Source organism: Periplaneta americana, chromosome 2 (genome assembly GCF_040183065.1).
Source record: "Periplaneta americana isolate PAMFEO1 chromosome 2, P.americana_PAMFEO1_priV1, whole genome shotgun sequence".
Lineage (NCBI taxonomy): Eukaryota > Metazoa > Arthropoda > Insecta > Blattodea > Blattidae > Periplaneta > Periplaneta americana.
Window position 1 is genome coordinate 67,289,520 of NC_091118.1, and position 16,903 is coordinate 67,306,422.

A 16,903-nucleotide genomic window follows, 5' to 3' on the forward strand; every position below is an offset into this window, starting at 1 on the left:
TTTTCATTCGTTCTGAAAAAATAATTTTAAAATACACTTGTTTGGATCAAATTTCTGCACGTTTAAATGACAAAACAAATTCTTTCAATCATTTATCATAATACACTGCTCTATTAAACTGACTGAGCATATTGGGAATTAAATCAATGGCATTCCCAAAACAAGCTATGAAATGTTTCATAAAAAACAATTTTTTATTTCGAAAAGGAAAGAAAAACGAGCAAAATTGTATTTAACTTTTCTATTTGAAATAAACTCAAAAAATCCCCTGAAATTAATGGTATTACTTACGGTTCACCCTGTATAATTCGGTTCCTTCTGCAGTGTCATTTCACTATGGTCCCTCAAGGACCTCGGTTTTCCTCTCTGTGAGGTCGGGAGGAAAACATCCCTGTGCACCGCGACCTGAGGTCTATTGTGCGCTCTTGGGATGAGTTGCAAGCCCACCGACCAAACCCACTCCGAACTGACCTAACCGCTAACACCCTGAAGACCAGTCCCTCCAGCCCTCCAAGTCCGTATACCATTCCATCCCAACAGCCACCCTTTCACATCCCCCCCTCAAACGGTCAGGTGTGTAAACCACCCCTCCCGTCACCTCAACGGTATGAGGTGTAGACCACCTCTCCCGTCGGAAGGGGAGTGGGTTCCGCTGCTGGGTCACCAGCTACCACGCTTGACATATCCATGGAGGCCGGCCGAGTGTCAGCAGCTTCGGAGGGCCGCCGCAGGAGCGATCTGAAAACCAAGGAAGACAACTGGAATGAGGAAAGGATGAGGAGGGAGGAAAGAAAGTGGCGAGAATGAGTGGGATTCCATACGCCTGATAAAGTTACCTGATATTCATCAAAAGGAGTGAGGGAAAATCCCGAAAAAACCTCACCCAGGCAACTCGTCCCAAACGAAGAATCGAACCCCGGCCCGCTGGGATCGGGAGCGAAGACGCTACCATGAGACCACAGCGGTGGACACCTCAGTGTTAGAGCCACAACTTATTCCTCCACCTCGAGATTATTCTCCAGTGCAGACTGGAGAAAATTTATTATGGTGAACAAGATCGGAGAATGCAGGACTTTTTCGGAGTTTTCCCATTTTCCATAACATTAAAATTTGAACCCCTCCAACATCATTTCATCCTTCTTTTCTCTCCACTTCAATTTACTACTCCTTTCGGCCTTATCTTTCAAAAATATGCTTTCGGAGTAATATGTTCGAGGTGCGGCGATTACCAGCCACTTTGTCCCGGTTGCGTCCCGCTGGTATCGGAGACGTTTAGGTATCTGTCCGAATCATGTCTGCGCGGTAATGAAACGCCATCCGTGCTGTTTCCCATTATATCTCCTGAGGGTCCTTGGCTTGGATTTTCGAGGACCGGATCCTTGCATTCAAGCTTGCTTTAGCTTGTGCGTCCTATATATGCGACGATTGTCCAAGTCCGACAGGTGGCCTGGCTGGCATTCGTGAATTGGATGCTGACAAGTGGGCCATCCTGTCAACTATGACAGCCAGATCTCATCTTGGAATGAATACTTGATAAACCCCAGGGCACGCAGCCCTAAGCCCATCCTAGAGGTCTGCGTCGGTCGGGTTTAGTCAAGTTTGATTTCGTGTGCTAGCAAAGGAATGACGTAAGCAGCATGAGAGTACAGACACGCTTTGACATCACGTATAGCAGTACTGTAGGGTCTCAGATCAGTAGGGACCTGTCGAATCAAGGTGCAAGACTCCATAGTGGCTCCTTCCATTAGCTTACAAGTTACGCAGTTTTTTTAACAATATTGTGACCATGTCTAGCTACACTATGGGTATGATTCCCTCTTTTGAACTTCAAGAAAGACTTAGAACTGGACAATTTCACGAGAAAAAATAAAAAGTTTGGATCAGTTTTATGTTTTAACGGACAAAAACAAAACTGTCGTCACAGGATTCGCTCAGTGTGTTAAATGTAAACTTCTTGTCCCGAACGTTCTTCCCGGGACTTCCCCTTGTGAAAACTCATCTGATGATGATGATGATGATGATGATGATGATGATGATGATGATGATGATGATGATGATGATGATACACATTTTAAATACCGATTATGTAAATTGTAAACAACTTTAATAATGACCCCCTTGACAAATTCTGCGTACACCACTGTATAAACTATACTTAAAGCGACCAATACAAATGAAATCAAACGTCTTATATTTTACGTTACAAGGAACGCAATTTGTATGTAATTTATACAGACAAAGATAGTTTGTTTTACTTAGATGCATATTAAAATTATCATTCATGTAATATCGAATAACAGTTCACGAAAGTGAATTATAATTGGTAACACGATTAGAAAACTGAATTTTTGCAAAACGCATGAAATGTGTAGGCCTAATCAAGTACGTGCAATCCTTGTTTTTTTTTGTGCGAAATAATACCGAAATTAAACCAAATTTTATTCTGAAAAGATTATTATTCACCCTAAAATAGAATCCCTCATCGAAAACCAGATCAAATGATCAGCTGAAAACATACAGGCCTACCTACCTAATATTCATATATCTAATATGGGGAAGTATTATCAATTAAATCTGTACCATATACAAAAACAAATACAAATTAAATTGTAAATAAATTAGAAAACCACAAAAAAAAACATTCAGAAAGTATGTTCAGAGCCCATTTACCAACTACAAATGTGACAGGATCTGCCAGAGAACGAACTTCAGCCCTCTTGACATGCATATAAATTTCTAACGTGCCCCTTTACAAACCCGCTTATATAATCTGTGAAGCAGAAACATTGAAAATGGTCGCCACGTGTCCTGTTTGTCGATTGCCCTCATACCACGAATGAAATTTCAGATGACATTCTTCTTCAAGAGCATAATGATGTGGTACACAAGTTGTCATTTAGTGGTTGCACAACCTTTAGTGACCTTTTCATGACATTAAAAAAAAAAGACATGCCACCACGGACCTGGCAAAGACTGGAGAAAATGAGAAAAATGCAAGGCTAGCCACATATAACACCATCACCTGAAGATCAAATGAAACTCCAAATGCATACTTCAAACCGAGTTGTATGGAAAACTTCCTTGATGACATTTTATTAATTGGAAACGACGATGGATATAAAGAAACTTGTACGAACATTTATCGAGCATTATCACCGTGATGGTCATTGGGAATTATTTAACCTGCAGACTTACTAAAGGCTTTACCAATAACCAAAAAATGTATTTAAAAATAGGCTTAAGAACTTTACTAGACCTAATAGACGGTAGTATATTATACACACTACTTAAAGGATGTAATTGATGTTTTGTTATTTGAAGTGTTGTATCAGTGAAGAAGTGTGTTGTCAGTGAAGTGTGTTGTGTAAGTGAAGTATGTTTGTGTCGGTGAAATTTTATAGTTTATAGTGATAGTGCAAAGTTTTTGAACAGCGAAATGTTTTTGAAGCGTTAGTGAAATCAGGAAAGTATCAGTGAAATGTGTCGCAGTTCCAGTGCAGTGAGTGAGTTGACAGCGAAATAAGTGTAGTGCTGAAAGGTACTTGTGCATGTATGAACATATCATATTCGTGGGGTTTAGTTCGAACTTAGGGTTAAGATACAAATTAGATTTACTTTAAATATTATTTTAAGTGATCGTGCTTCATTTAATTTGGGATGCTCCTTATCGTTATTATTGTTATTATTATTGTTATTATTATTATTAATTGTATTTTATTGTGTTTATTACTGTCATTATTGTATGTAATTAGTTACCACTGCCACCGAGTATTTACCCATCTGCAGTGTGAATAAATACATACATACAACACTATTTTTCAACTAAGCTCATAGAGGCTATTTACACACGATGTTGGGCGATAAGGCAATAATAGAAGCTAGTTAGATGAGAACAAGGAAAATCCGGACTCGCATCCCCCTGTTTCTTTCTCCACCATTAATCTTACAGAATCGACTTGGAATTGATATACGAGTAGGGTTGCCAACTTTTAAGAAAATACGGGAGACTAAGGAATCGGCAAGATTTCACATAGAAAATATACAAATTATTAATATCAGTTACTGAAAAACAACTTTATTCTACACTTCGGCAGCTAGGCTTAAAATAAAGTTTTTTTTTTTTTTCGTTGTTGGTAACTCTATAGCATCTATTAGATGCTTTATGGTTGTGCTAAAAGAGTATTTTGAGACAGATTTTGTCTCGCGTAATATTTGAAGTCGACTCCAGTTTTCAGCTCTAATTTGATAAAATGTGTCGTGCTCATGTTTCCAACATCTGTCCAATTGTATGTATGTATGCATGCATGCATGCATGTATGTATGTATTTTTTTATTTTAGTAGGTTATTTTACGCTTTATCAACATCTCAGGCTATTTAGCGTCTGAATGAGATGAAGGTGATAATGCCGGTGAAATGAATCCGGGGTCCAGTACCGAAAGTTACCCAGCATTTGCTCATATTGGGTTGAGGGAAAATCCCGGAAAAAACCTCAACCAGGTAACTTGCCACGACCAGGAATCGAACCCGGGCCACCTGGTTTCGCGGCCAGATGCGCTAACCGTTACTCCACAGGTGTGGACGTATGTATGTATGTACAGTATTTCATGCTCAACCAGATTGATTCAACATCATTTCGTTTCTGGCAGACCAGTACAAAGTCCCCATAGAGGATTTAAAATGTACAAGTTTTTTTACAAACATTTAAATGCTCCCAATTCATAACAGAATTTTCCTCATTACAAATGACACACAGGTGATGGTAAAATACCCAGCTGTCCAACTGTTCGTGACATGAAACATCCTCTTTGTATGAGCATTACTATTTGGTATGTTTAGAATAAAAAATACCTAGTTTTTCCAAATTTCTGGCATTAACACGGTTTGATTTTAAACGATTGAGCACTAAAATCCATTTCTGGCAAACATTACTTTCTAAAAAGACTGCACATTTTAATGCTTCTCTTGAACAACAAAATTAATCACATAATCATCATTCACAGCAAAATCCAACATTAAAAGAAGCATTTTTACATTATGCAAAAATAAGGGAGGAAAATGCTCTAAGAGAAGAATAATACGGGAGCCGGGAGATTGTTAAAAATTAGGGACAAATACGGGAGGGTTGGCAACCCTATATACTCATACCCTTGTATACTCTTGACGGGGAAAGAAACAAAAAACGACAGAACGAAAATGTAGGAAGGCGGTAAAAATAAATTAAAAAAAAAGGATAAAGGAGAAAAGAAACAAAATGGAAGGGAAGAAATTAACAAAGACATAAAAAGCAAAGAAGAAATGCAAAGCATGAAAGGAAGAAATAAATATGGAAAGGCGAAACAGACGAGATAAAGTAAAGAGTAAAGACTAAAATGAGTAAGAAAGAAAAAGAAATTAATGAAGAAGTGAACGGAAAATAAACAATTAAACGGAAGAAAAAGAAAGGGATAAAAAACAAAATAAGGTAGAAGCGATTAAACAAAATGAAGAAAGGAAAATAAAATAATAACGGAGAAACCACAGTGTAGTAGGATACAGTCACGATACATAGTAAATATGCATCCGTAGATAGTTGCTAACCACTAGGATCGCTACTATCGCCTCATTACAGATATCGATCGCCAGAATCATACAAGCCTCATTCTTGACCCCACTGTCCGTTTTGAAAAGGATGATCAACAAGCCAATAACGTTAACGATGAAAAGAAGTCTATTTACAACCCATGTATTCCTCACTTCAGTGAAAGGACTTCTTTTTGGCGCTAGGGGAACTTCATTTAAGTTAACCAAAACCATTCTCCTTTCTCTTAAATGTTCTAATGAGGTCATTAACAAAATTTGTGTAATGGTATTGAGAGATTCATTATCCATTTTACACAATCACTTGTATAATACTATGTAATTTTTTTTTACTTCATTTCATTACTCTTCAATGTATTTTCATCTCATGTTTCTCCGAAATCAAATTGTATTTTATTTTTCAATTTATCATTGTTCCATATTCTCTCCGCAATCATATCGTATTTTTAATTTAACCTCTGCTTTATATTCTGGATCCTAGTGGTCAGCCGTAGATTTCGGCCAGATGTCCCAAATTGTGGAATTTGTGTGCGGCAAGTCTATTGTTCCTAGTACCCTCACAACTCAAGCTTCGTGACTGTATATACTACACTGTGGAGAAACTAAGAAACAATGAAAGAAACGAAAGACATAAGGAAAAGAAACTGTTGAAATAATGGAGGAGAGGAAGAAACTTAGGAAAATAAGAAATTGTGGAAATAACAATGAAACAAACAAAGACAGAAATTGAGGTAAAAAAAAATAATCAAATGGACGAGAGAGCTTAGTCAACTATCCGAAGACAAGTCTGAACCTCACAAGTGATACCAACAAGGCACACTTATGAGGCAACTAGGCCAGGAGATAATGGGGTAGGGTGGCCAGTTCCTTTCCCCATCTATTGCATACATCACTGATTAGCTACATATTACACTAAGCTCTATTTTATCTTATTTTTAAGTTTCACTGCATATGTAAACAATGAATGTTATTGTCTTGAAAAATACTAACTATGGTATCATAAATTTGGAAAATAAGACTACAGTACAATTTTGTTCATCAGGCTTGCACAAGGAACTATCTTCTGTCCACAATACAGAAGTGTGGCTTTTGTAGAACGTACGTTTTTATGATGTTAACTTACTCTAACAATATATTTATTATAAATTAACGTTATGAAATAGCGCAAAAAAAAATTTTTAAAGCATATTATATAGACATTTATCGAGCTGATAGTCTTAAGATCCAGAAATAAATCATTCTCGATTTCTGCATATCTGTGAATTCAAATGATGGGGGGGGGGGGGCATTGATAAGATTTCGCTCACAAGAAAAAAATGACAGAATGTGACTGATACCTATTTCATTTTCGACATAATTCCCTTTTAAATCAATACACTTACTCGAGCAATCCATAAGTCTTTAATCGCCCACAAAATACAGAAGTTTTTGACTGAAACCAATCATTCACTGCTTCCATTATAATATCGCTCTTGAATTTCCTTTATTTCAGACCTGGTTAGAGGTTTGGAAGGGGAAAATAGTTTGATGCAACAGAACACATCTTATTGGAGAAACAAAATGAAGACTAAAAATACTACTGAAAATTCTACATGTAGAACGTTAAGTAACTTCATCTCCATTAACAATAACGATTAGGGTACAGGTTATTACATATATTTTGTTGGAAAGAGACTTATCTAGTAAGACTATGAATTTAACATGATACAGAATGTACCTAAATTCAATACCCAAAGTTCTAGGGATGATAGAAGAGATCAAAATAAACGTTTTTTATTAAACTGAAACTAATTATTGAATCACAAAACCAGAAACTCTACTGTACTGTAAGGAATAAGGACTACAGTTACTTGTGACACTCATGCTTCAAAACCATCAATATTTACATTAACCTTTAGAAGCCGGAAGACATATACCAGTATTGCACGCAAATTTCTAATTCTTAAGCAGGAGTTCGTTTATCTGCATAATCAAGTAAATTCGTGTTGGGTTCATTAGCCAAGCGGTTTAAGGCGCATAAGATATATCCGACCAGCATATCGTGCTTAAGATAGTAGATTCGCGTTCCGGCCACTGCAGTCAATTGAGCCTGTGGTAAAGGATGGGGAGGGCCCATGTAAAACAATCGTTGTAATGGTACGCATGGAAGCTGATGGGGTTTCAGTTGACTGCAGTTGAAATGATTTTGCTCCTTTTTAAGAAAAAAAATTACAAAAATATATTTTTTTAAATTGTTTTAATCAAGTGCAATGTCCTTAATGTTATATAAAATCGAAGAATTTCAACGTATTTTATATATAATATACAATTTATAACATATTATATCACGTCATGACCATAATACTAGCTATACCATTATAATAGTAGCTCAGCTCTTAAAGGTTAATCAACAAACATTCAGAGTGCAATATTTGTTCTGTTCATAGTAGATTATGATGTGTGTGAAATTAACAATCATTATACATGTTGCATTATTACATAAGAGTTATTTTATTTATATCCTTTATGATATGTTGCATCGGCACGCTCCTGCTAAGCAAGACATGAGTGGAGTATTACACGAATGGTAAGCTTAATGGACATTTTTCCCAAATAGATGCCCACTTAAATGTTCCACATTAAAATTCTGGAACACAAATAAATGTTGAAAACCAGTTAAAAATGATGCCAGAATATTAAAAATATTTATGTTTGTTCAGTTTAATTAATAACTTTTTCATAATTCAATAACACAGTCAGTGCTACTGACCTTCAATATAACTTGCATAGACTACACTTCAATGCAGGATAAAAGAAAACCACTGTCCATAATGAGTATCTCCTTAAGGGAGTTAGCAGTTTAATAAATATAGTACCCACTGAACCAGAAAATGTTTGTCAGTGATACAGTTGTCCATTTTACACAGGTATTACCGTTATACGAAAATAGAGGTTTCACTCTATCTGCAATGAAGGGCTATATTTGAATCGCTACTTTCCAAAAGGAATTCAGTCCATTTTTTGGTAAAATGAGTTTTCCATTGGAATTGACAGTTTAGGGATCGAGGCATCAATTTACAACAAAGGAGTGTCAGTCCAGTCGATACTTATGTGTGAACTGTAGATGTAGGAATGTTGTTCCTTTACATATGGACGTCAGTCCTGGACTGTGATCTGTTTGGAAAAAAAAACTGTTACCAACTATGGTTTATGTATTAGATTGGATTGATAATTATAATCGAAATATATCTAATGATTTGTATTGTAGTGTTCTGTTAGTAGTACTTTGACTGTTGTATTGTTGTTGAAGACATTCCTGGTTCATTTTGTGAAATGGATCAAGATAATGCTTCAAGAAAGAGAAAATTGTAAATTACAAAAAGGACACAACTTTAGCAGGATTGAGAGAATTTTCAAACAAGAAGAACACATGTAAATTTTCGTTTTACAAAGGAATTTTACAAGTTACATTTGTTTGGATCAAATTCTGCATATTTTAAGGATAAAAATAAAAAATTTTCAATCATTTGTTATAATACCTCTCTTAAATTGACTAAGCATATTGTGAATTATAAGTCAATGACTTTCCCAAAACACGCAATAAAATGTTTCATATAAAACCATTTTTATCTCGAAAAGGAAGGAAAAACGAGCAATATTACATTAAAACTTTTTTATACATCTTGATTACACAACTTTTAACACTATATCACTTCGGAAAACGTATTATGTGTCTTTCACGTGTTAAATTTTATATTAACTTGTTGCAATGTTTCGGCCTGCTTTTGGCCATCTGCAGAACTGGTTGTTGCTGGTCTTGGCGCCTTTTGTTTTGTTTACTGTGGGGGTGTGTTTGTGTAGTGTAATGTGGAGTCAAAGAGTGTGTGTGTTCTGAAATTGAGTTGTGTTTGTGTTTAACACGTGAAAGACACATAGGCCTAATACATTTTTCCAAAGTAAAAATTTTTGTTTGAAATATTTAAAAGAATAACTCCCTGAAATTAATGATATTATTTACGATTTTTTGTGTCTGTCTTTTTTTTTATTGTGGTTATATATAGAGTTTCATAAACATATTCAGAAAAAAAATTAGCTTAAGTCCAGGATTTTGGGAACTTGTAACATAAGCAGAAAATAATTTTTGATTGTCATTTCTACGTTATATGGATACATTATTAACACATCTATGGCATCACAATGTTAATAAAGTCATTTATTGAATATAAGCAACACAGAACAGTTTTTTCAACTTTTCTCAAATTTACCATTTTTGGACTATGACCCTTCTGGAAAGGATCAATTCATTTACAATACTGACATGATCCCTCTGGGAGCGTATTGTATCCTTGGAAAACATGTGATGAAAACGCAAATATGTAGCCTTTCTAAACTAGAAGGGATCGACTAACATGCAGACAAAAACATGATTCATTACACCTTAGAAGATAAGACCAAAAGGGATTGTGAATAAATTTCTTACAGCGACTAGGCCTATATGGTTGTAATATTGTTCGCGTTTTTGATAAAGGCAGAATGGAATCACTGGAGTTGAATTGCACCAGACTAGTCTAACACCCCCTCTTAGTTTTTATACTACTCCATTCTATATCTATAGCCTACATATAATATGAAATAATTATATTTTGTAACACAAACACATCTGTCAAAGGTTTTAATGTCATATACTGGATCAAAATCAACCTTTAACAAAAATCATTTCCACATTTACAGTAAGTTAACTTATTACTTTAAATAAAGAAAATGACAGAATAACACAATGACACAAATAATATTAAGATAAAACGTAAATATTGCTAATTCCTTCTTTCCTCATCATGTTTAACGTCCTCTTTTCATACACGCTTACAATCAATCCACTATGATGTACAGTGGGTACAGGATATCTCCGAGCCTGACGACCATTACAATAACAATTTCGATTCCTGCAAGCAGATTTGTGCCACGGATGTGGCGACATTACTATGAAAACAAATTCTTCACAGTGCTGAAATTAAAAACATCCACTCTTTCTAATGAGACTCATTTACTTCACTGTACTAGAGGAGGAAAAAATATACAGTGATAATTTGTCAATGTTTTCAGTTTTAACGTACATGCATAACAATCCGCACTACAGAATCACTTGTTTATCTCGCCCTTCATTCTCCGCGACATAGGACAGGCTCGGAGATATTTTGTGTCCACTATAAAAAGAGGATTATAGATCTTTACGCCAACACTTGTCAGGTACACATCGTGAGTCTCCCTGATATTGTAGTCAGCACGGCACAGGGTTACAAACGAGGCAATCCAGGACAACACATAAGCGACACCCACCCAGGACCGAGGCAAATCTCTTACGGTAATCAAGCAATAGACCACGCTATCTACAGAGCCAAAGTGGAGGACGAATAAAAGATTTTAAAAAATCCATAAAATGTAGCTTCTGCTATCTAACCCGTACGGTGAATATATGTCAGCTAGAAGAACCACAGAAAAATGTTCACATACTAGGCTAATTAATTGAAATATTTGAATAGAAAATGGTATAGTAAAACTAACGGAAGGGCAATCAAATATCACAAAATATCTTACATTGGTGATTTTAAATGAGGGTAGCTGTACTGCATCAAAATGATCGAGGTATGAACATACCTAACATACATTTGATTAGTCAATTACACCTGAAAACTTATGAACATGAAAGTTACATTTAATGAGATTCATTGAGTTTAAACTTACTGCACCTTTCTGTAAAATAAAAGAGGAAAATACAAACTACATCACAGCGATAATTTTTTTGTTGCTCTTTCATTACAAAACTAAATTTTCTAGTGCAGCTAAATACTACGGGGAAAAGTGTTAGCGTGAAAATAATGGCATAAACAGCATGCAAGATTGACGTAAACATTACAGTAGACTTATTTAAAAACAATGAAAATAACCTTACTTAGTGACAATTAGTAGCAATTTAAATCATGTAGGCTATAATGCAGTTTATACGCGAATATTTCTATGAACAACTCAGCGTTTCAATACTCTATCCAGATACTTTCTTTTTCAGCATACTTACAAAATTCATATAGAATATTACTGTTGTTTTTCTAGAAACAAGACTGCTGCAATTTTAAAGATTGCAAAGCTAAATGCTCCAAGATATCTTAAATAATATACGTTTTAACTGTCCCTGCCTGTAAAAATATATTTTACTGTGATTATTTATTGGAAATAGATAATATAACTTTCTACGTTTAAAATTATATACGAATTTTGAACGATGGATTACTTCTCGTTGCAGCATTTACATACCCTTCTAAATCGCGTTTAAAATTGCCCAGCGTGAATAAATACAATTAGTGAGCTTCTAGATATAACACATATTACTAATATAACATAAATTATAGACGATTAATAGATTTAAATCGATTTTGGATTAAATAAGCAAGTAGTGTTACAAATGGGTTTTGGCGCCATGCAAAGTATTGTAATCAAAGTGCACCGATTAGCCGCAAAGCAGAATTTTATAACTACGTCACAAAGAAAGAGACCATCTTATATTTGTGTTTAGATATCAAGCTTACCACTTCTCTGCATTTCCGTAATATATGTACGTCAAAACTTTCTTCACATAACGGCTTTAATCGCCCACTCCACACACTACCACAACTTTTTTGGAACTCAAGTCTCGTCCGACAGCAGTTGCAATGCTACCAACATGAAAATCTATAAAGCAATTTGGTCCAATAAGAAATGAGCATTCCACTGAACTGAGTTTATACGGAGTGACTCCCATGACAGTTGATATCCGGAATCATCAGTGTAGGTTTCATCTTTATAATATATATAGATATTTTCGAAAAATTCGAGAATATTCCCAAAACACTGGCAAATTTCGGTTAAACTTCTTTGTTTCTTTGAGAGATGGGACATGACAGTTAAACGGCCGAACTTGAAACTACAGCGTTATGTTGTCAATATGGACTACCACGCCGTCAGCTGATGGGATTGACGTTAAAACAGTTATTGACAATTTACGCGTAGGTAAAAAGAATAATACAAAAATCGACAGAGAATGTGAGGCGAAATGTATCAATGCTAACATTGTGTGCACAATAAATGTCGCCAAGAGAGCTATTGAGCACTCATCACGTGGGAACTGTAACCCTAGATCATATAATATACTGTGTGTGTATATATATATATATATATATATATATATATATATATATATATATATATATGCACGGAGACAAGATTCAAGGGATTAGGTTTATTTTGTTCAGCATGGGAATTATACTTACAACATATAAATGCATGTAATATATTGCTTAAATCCAATACTTCCTTCCTACATGCTACAAGGCAATTATCCCAAGAAATTACATCTAGTCTCACAGCACTCAATATCACCGAATCAGCAAATATTTTAGACAAATACAGCACTGTAGATACGCGAATGGTACGGCAAGTACAACGCTTTTTGCGTTTGAGAACTGGAGCCAGAAAAAATCTGTGCAGAAAAAACATGACGGCAAAGGCGTGCTCTTATATCAACAATATACCCGGCCAATAAGTGGATCCGGAATCACAAGGATCTTTCCTGTAGTGAGTGGAGGGAAGCAATCAAGATGAATGCGAACGTATCAGTTGTGCGTAGTGTACCTGGCAAGTCTTCGGGCGACGTTGCGACAGGGAGGTTGAAACCCTTGCCCATATGCTGGGGGCCTGTCTACACGGTGAACTTCTACGAAATACGTGGCATATAGTAAGATCTATAATAGCAACTGCCTTAAGGGACAAAGGTTAGTCAGTATATGAAGAAGTACACGGCACATCCAGTGAGGGCAGTAATCGAAGAATCGACATAATTGCACTTAAACCTCCCTCTCTTGAAGGTTACATCATAGACCCTACTGTCACAGTCTAGTATATACAGTCGTGAAGTGACTGTATATAGTAGATTGTGCTACTGTTTTTATAAGGACAAATACCATCTGGAATCCATCGTCATTACGGGACTAATGATAGGAGCCCGTGGGACCATACCCCGGTCCCTAGTCGACTTCTGTAAATCTTTTGGCCTGCATAAAGATATTTTAAGAGATCTAACAATTGCAGCACTCAAAGGATCAATAGCTATTTTCAGGCATCATACACAGTGGCGGTGCGTCAATAAGAGCACGTGAAAACCTTGTTTCCATTAATGCACGATTAGTTTTATTATTTGATACCGTATTGACGTAGTGGGGATGTATAATATCAGAATCGAGTATTTTAAACTTCCCGCATCTTGCATAAACTTCTTATGTAAACTTGGCCACATCCGTTCACGTTCACGTACACGTACGTACTTTTCGAGAAGGTTACAGGAATTTCACGCATGCGCGGGAGAAAATTGTCTTTCGCTGGCCACTTATGACTCGACAAGAGCACAAAGCGTTAAGTGAACATGATGAGTATCTATCCTACAGATGTCAGGTGCATCGATGCCTATAGTTCACGTGCTATATCTCAAGGAGGAAATTTAATAGCCTGTAGATGTCAGCATCTGACTGTAGGAACGTTTACTTGTGGATGTGTGTACAGTGCTGCTACGAGAGTGTAGTTTGTGAATTACTATACTTCAGTGTCGGCATAATAGCATAGCAGCATAGTTTGGCTTTCAAACACGTACTAGCTGACTGCGGTGGTGGTATGAGTTTAAGTATCTGTATGGTGGTGTATAATATTTAAGAATAATATTTACTGGCATGTATTTATAGTAATCAATCTATGCAAATGGGATTACAGTATTGGTATAGGCTATAGTGTATGAGTGTGTTGTAAATAAAAATATATTACTGAACACACGCTTTTGTAAATAACGGGACTGTGGTATGTATTCATTTTTAACAAACGTAAACAATGAACTGTGTTCAAGTAATTTTGAACAGTAAAGAACAGGGTAAACTGGCTTACCGGGAAAAATTGGAAATGAAAAGACTGGGTTTCATTATTATTATTATTATTATTATTATTATTATTATTATTATTATTATTATTATTATTAGTATATGTTGTTTTGAATTTATATACGGTTTTTTCGATAGTGAAACATTGAAATCATGACATTTCATATTAGGCTAAACGTACGATTTCAAATTCTCTTCGATTTTGGAACCAAAAAATTGTGAACACACATAATATTTTATCATGAGCCGCCACTGATCATACATATGGACCATGACTTTAATTCGCATCTTCTTGATGTTACTTCGTTTATTATCGTGTGTTTCAATCTAATTCAAATTGTTATTTTTCACTCTAACAACAATGTATCACTAAGCCTCAAGGCATTTACTCTATTTATTGTATCATGGTACGCTTTGTCAATGGCAACCTGTAGTGGTTACAGGAAGAAATAAACAAAATAATAACGTCATTGATAGCAACAGACCTATCATGTTATGTGACATTCAGTTGTTTTTCCGATTGCAGCGCTAATGTCATGTCCCATCTTAAAAAAAAAAAACAACCGGTATAGTGCTGAGATAATTCCCTTCGGCCCAATTGTATAAAACTCCCTGACTAAAGATCAACTTTGATCGAAGATCGAAAAGTGAACCGAGTTCAGACACTTCTTCTATTGTATAAAACTTTTCTGCGATCAAATTACCTTGGTTCAAATGCAATCTAAGTTCACGTGAAAAGGATTTGGCAACATCGCATAAACAGGTGAAATACGTGATGCGCGGACAGGTTTGTTCAGTGTTGCCAATCTAGCGACTTTAACTCTTTTTCAACAACAATTTCTTTTAACTTTTATATTGCTTAAATAGGGATTTAGTGACCTTTTTAGCACCCCATAGTGACAAAATTTAATCTTTCTTTGTTGATAATGAGAAATCTAGCGACTTTACAACTACTTTTTGGCGACTTTCCGTATTACACTCTGTTGGAGACACTGGTTTTTTGTGCAATGTAAATAATGGCGGACAATAAGAAGAAGGTTGGCTGTTCTCCGAGTTGTTATCATGTTATGGTGTTTGATACTGCTAAACATAATAAAGCTTTATAATTTTCGTTTAGTAATACAGTTAATTGAAAATTTATGAATGTACCTACCATATCCATTAATAATTAATGCTTGTTATAAACATAATATAATTATAGGTTATGTTATTTGATACGGCTGAACACGATAGAGCCTTATAAAATATAAGATTGTTTGTGTATTAAGGCAAGAAATTGAAAGAAATATATATATAAATGTACCTATCATATCTATTAATATTAATAATAATGGATATTTTATTTGCACAATCTGTCACTCGTATATTTCAAACAGAAAAGAAATAACTGAACTTGGATCATCTAACTTAATCGGAGAAATTTCTTCAGTCAAAGTTGACTTTAGTTTGAGACAAATTAATCTAAGATTAGACTTTATACAACACAAAATTCCAAGTTCAGCTGAAACAAGGATCAATTTAACCTCTGATCTAAGATTAAATGGTTTATACAATCGGGCCTTCGTATTCCGTTAGACACCTCGCATATACAAATATAAAAATGCAAATGCCAGATAACCCAGAGTTGAAGACAAGGCAGGGAAAATTAAAAAGAGAAGAGACTGGCTGGAACAGTGGAGACTGATGATCGAGCTTAGCCTATATATTTTTTTTCATTTTATTGGATTATTTTACGACGCTGTATCAACATCTAGGTTATTTAGCGTCTGAATGATATGAAGGTGATAATGCCGGTGAAATGAGTCCGGGATCCAGCACCGAAAGTTACCCAGCATTTGCTCATATTGGGTTGAGGGAAAATCCCGGAAAAAAACCTCAACCAGGTAAATCATATTGGGTTGAGGGAAAATCCCGGAAAAAAACCTCAACCAGGTAACTTGCCACGACCAGGAATCGAACCCGGGCCACCTGGTTTCGCAGCCAGACGCGCTGACCGTTACTCCACAGGTGTGGACCCTTAGCCTATATATTTAAGAATTTTTGTATGTAATTTAGTATTAATTTCTTAAGCTTATTTAGAATTAAATTTATTTGTATTATATTTTATGTTATGTCATTTTCCTTGTGTACTGACGATGCCATGAATGCTTGTAATTCTATCGGCTAATAAAGATCTAATTCAATCTAAATCTGTGACAGGTTAGGTTAGGTTTGGTTAGTTTAGGCTTTTATTATACCTTGCATATACGATCAACTGCATCTCCACAAAATATCCCTCACAATTTGAATTTGATTTTCACTTCCGAAAGATATCTCTTTCTAACTCGTTGGTTTCACTCAAATTTCTATCTTATCTGGGTAATTTTTAAAATACGATGGAGAGGTGTGATGTCAT